The 4,326-nt window shown below is 52.0% G+C and overlaps 1 non-coding gene across 1 annotated transcript; it reads left to right on the top strand.

Annotated features, from left to right (window-relative positions):
• Positions 1–276: 276 nt before the first annotated feature.
• On the top strand, positions 277–430 carry LOC141164909 (5.8S ribosomal RNA). Its single transcript, XR_012250956.1, has one exon. It is a non-coding gene; the product is annotated as a 5.8S ribosomal RNA (ribosomal RNA).
• Positions 431–4,326: the final 3,896 nt, after the last annotated feature.

Genomic DNA, 4,326 nt, shown 5'->3' with positions numbered 1-4,326 from the left:
GCCGTGTTCCCCCCGCCCAGGAGAAAACCCACATGAAAGGCCGTCCCGGGTACCGTTCGCTCGTGCGCCCCTATACCCCTCTCCCCGGGGTTGCAGGACCGGGGGGTAGGTCGAGAAGTCTCGAGCCCTCCGTTGTTCCCCTCCCCGCCGGAAGGAGGGACGGCGGAGGCCGAGCACCCGGGGCAACAGGGCCAAGAAAAATCCCCGATGCACCCCCTCTGTTGCCGGCTGACGTACTGAAAAACCGGGCGCCCCAGAGCTGCCGGACCCAGGGTTAACTCTTAACGGTGGATCACTCGGCTCGCGCGTCGATGAAGAACGCAGCTAGCTGCGAGAATTAGTGTGAATTGCAGGACACATTGATCATCGACACTTCGAACGCACCTTGCGGCCCCGGGTTTCTCCCGGGGCTATGCCTGTCTGAGGGTCGCCCCTCCGTCGATCGCCTCCGTTGCGCAGCTGGGGTCCCGTCGCAAGGGATTTTCAGAGGGAGGCCCGAGGCTTCGCACCCCGACGCCCTCTCTCTCTCTCTCTCTCCCTTACGTCCCCCCAAGGCTAGACCCACCCGCTCGGTTACCCTCCGCCCCGACCCGGAGCGTGCCGTGAGGCTGTCTGTGGAGACACAGGGCTGCCTCCGGAGCTTCCAGGGGTTGGGGGGTAGCCGCCTGGGGCGGCGTGGAAGGGCACGCTCGCAGACCAGACTAAAGACCTCAGATCAGACGTGGCGACCCGCTGAATTTCAGCATATTAATAAGCGGAGGAAAATAAACTAACCAGGATTCCCTCAGTAACGGCGAGTGAAGAGGGAAGAGCCCAGTGCTGAATCCCTGTCCGTCCGGCGGGCGTCGGGAAATGTGGCATACGGGAGACCGGACCACCTCGGCGTCGCTCGGGGGCCCGAGTCCTTCTAATAGTGGCCCCAGCCCGTGGACGGTGGTAGGCCGTGTATTCTACGGTTGGAATAAAAGTGCAGACGAACATTTGAATGACTTTATTATTGGTTGTAATTTTTCTCAGTTTTACACTGGTTTGGTGCACCTAATTGGGATGAGCCGAAAGGTGTTTAAGCCTAGCCTCTCAATAGGCTTCGCTATCGGCCTCATGATTTCCATATTGTCTGCTTGCTGGTTCTCTGAATGACTGGGGGAAGCCAATACAGGTGGCTGACTGTCGTCTCCATCAGTGCGCCTGTCGTCTCCATCAACCTGGCTGTCGTCTCCATCAGCCAGCCTGTCGTCTTCATCAACCTGGCTGTCGTCTCCATCAGCCAGCCTGTCGACTCCATCAGCCTGGCTGTCATATCCATCAGCCCGCCTGTCGTCTCCATCAACCTGGCTGTCGTCTCCATCAGCCAGCCTGTTGGCTCCATCAGCATGGCTGTCGTATCCATCAGCCCGCCTGTCGTCTCCATCAACCTGGCTGTCGTCTCCATCAGCCAGCCTTTCGGCTCCATCAGCCTGGCTGTCGTCTCCAACAGCCTGCCCCGAATTTATTACCAATTCATGGGCACGACACATATCCACAAGTGCTTTCTCCTGGTAAACTTTCTCAGCCATACCATTTGTGTGGACCAGATATCGTGCGAATAAGTGTTTTTCGGAATCGGAATATCGTGAGAAAGTCCACGTTTCACATACACGTCGTACAAAATGGCTGGTGACATGTGGAAGGCTGTAGCTGTGGAGGAAAAACAATCAGTGCCTGTAGCTGCATATGATAATTTACACTGGATATTCTTCCCCCACCTTTCATGATAACGCCGGAGAGCAGCGGATGGGTTCATTACGACCTTCCCGGTACACGTCAGAAAAAAGTTTGCGATTTCTCGGCCAGCAGCAATGACAGGTCTGATATGTTCTGCATAGACTTTGAACCACTGAAAAAGAAAAAAAAACTTAATCTCGAGCCAGAGGGTATACCTCAAACGAGTTTTGCATGGGGACAACAGAGGGGTTTCAACCCCATGTGGAGTCGGGTAGCCCGGGTCCCCTGGCTTGTAGAAACCTTACCGAATGTTCTTCCTCTGAAAGCACGAACGATGCTACTTGAGTGGATGCACACTTGTGTGTTTTCACACCGACAATCGTCTTTCGAACACCGCGGTACATGTGATAGGTCCTCCCGTTCCACTCTGAAACCTAAGGTGTAAAAAGAAGGGAGATGATGGAGACGGTTCCGCAATGACCGCTGCCCATGCAGACTAACACTACTTACGGTCAAATTGCGAACAACACCTGGCCTTTGGAGGTGTCTTAGAATCAGAAGGGCCTGGAGGTACAGAATAACTTCCCTTCGGTCCTCTTCTGATCCCCCGTCCTGGACATTCTCTATGCTCGCTAGAAATGTAGGTCTTGCTTTGTCCAGTATTTTCTGGCAGTCATTCGGTGTCTTGGAGGGCTTCATCAGCGTATCGTACCTGTGGGGTGAAATACAGTTATAGCACTTTTCTACCCAACAGCCGATTTTTGGTAAAAATCTCTCAGAATATTGGGTACCTCTTGCTCACTGAGTCTTGGCAGACTCCCCTGTACAACGTCTTACGCAGGTCCTCCGTAAAGTTCATAAACACCTCACACGCCCTGTTATAGCTGAGGATTCTCTATGCTCAGTTGTGTGCCCCTCATCTGATAGGTGGTGAATCGCCGAATGTGCTTCAGTATTTTGAGGGAGGTCTGGTTCGATTGTTTGAGGCTGCTGAGTTTTTAAAAAAAATCATTCACTTTTGTTGGTTTGGTTAAGTACTCCAGAGTTATAAATCTTGGGTTGATAAAGAAAAGAAACCGTGCAACATTCGATACCTCCTGGTTACAATTAGGGACCCCACGGGTTACTGTCAAATATGTGCGGAAGCTCTTCTACATGGGGCTATTTACTGAGTGACGCATATACAAGCCGGCGGCCGTTCTAGCCAGGGAGCTTTCGTTTCTCCATTGGCTAGACTGAATGTTTTGTGTGCTGCCATCCATGGCCTCAATGGGGTCCGACTCGGGGCATGGGGCTCCCTCAAAATTGTGTGCAGACTGTTCAGGGACAGGCGCGTCCATCATATGTGAATATGACTCCACAGGGGGCATGTAGCATGGGGGCAAACAGTCTGTTGGCGCCTGGGTCTGTCCTACAGAGGTCAGCGGTATGTTTTCTAACTGAAATGTAGGTTTGTTTACTATAAAATACCCCCGGCTTTCGGCAAATGCTACCACATCTTCCAGGGATTGCAGAGGCTTGAGCTCGCTGAATAGTATAGCTGTGCCCTTAGCCGCGACAAGTCTAAGTCGATCTTTGGCGATAGCCAAGTTTTTTTTTATCTCCGAGACGCTTTCAGACCTCATGCACACCCTTCTCAGATGTGTGGACAGATATCTCGTCACCCTGTGGCACACGGGGGAAGTCATCGGTGTACGTTGGTGGATGTGGGGAAATAAGCAACACAAACGTTCACTGCGGTTTTACAACCGTGCAACATGGGGTCCGCCGCAGCCTGGTGTGGCGGTTACATTCTCCTATATGTGGGCGACGAATAACTTCTACTTACCGCTTCATAGCGACACGTTTCCCGCAGTCAAATTGAGCTTTAAAGTCCTTGCATCTGCAGCGGAGGTGATCTGAATTTCTGCCGCACACATCCAGGCTGCATCAGCCGCTCGGCTGATTAGTTTCTGCTCTAGCGGCTAATCACTGCTCTCGCGTAACAGGTGATGAGTCGCTCGCACGGGTGCAAATCACCTGTAGTGCTGCTGGAAATATTCAAACCTGGATATATTCCTCCGTATCTTCTATACGGCATCACAGGGGTTGAGGCACCCATAAGGCAGCCACCTGCACGGTTGAAAAGCATCAGCAGCGTTGACGGAAAAAACCTAACCTATCTCATATACGTTTGTTCTATTGCGCTATATGAGAGGAACCTCATTTTCAGACATTTGGTTTGCGAGGTTAGCTTATGGGAAATATCTGTGTGCAGGAAACTTCCAGAGAGGTAGGAAATGTCAGTGAGTGCATCCGATTTCAGTTCCAGAGCGATTTGCCCGATGAGTCCTTCACACTTAGTCTTTTTCAGAAATCAGAATTTTGACTTCCAGGACCCGCCAAACATTGGTAAATTGAATCCGCTCACCAGTTCCAAGTGTTTTGAGGAGTCCCCGGTTGCAGTAATGCAGCCTGCCCAATAGATGTCGAAAAAGAGACAAAAAGTGAAAAAGAACCAGAATGAGGAAATTGCAGGGAGCCGAATCCGCCTGACAGTTCCAGGCGATCGGGCACTTTTTTGCATGCGTCCCTAAAGTGGGTATAGGGTGACACTCCATGCAAAGACCCAGTTTTGCACAC

The sequence above is a fragment of the Phyllobates terribilis genome, unplaced genomic scaffold, assembly GCF_046119375.1.
Source record: "Phyllobates terribilis strain yellow unplaced genomic scaffold, ASM4611937v1 Scaffold_10__3_contigs__length_209671492, whole genome shotgun sequence".
Taxonomy (NCBI): domain Eukaryota; kingdom Metazoa; phylum Chordata; class Amphibia; order Anura; family Dendrobatidae; genus Phyllobates; species Phyllobates terribilis.
This window is presented reverse-complemented; position numbering and strand designations above follow the sequence as displayed.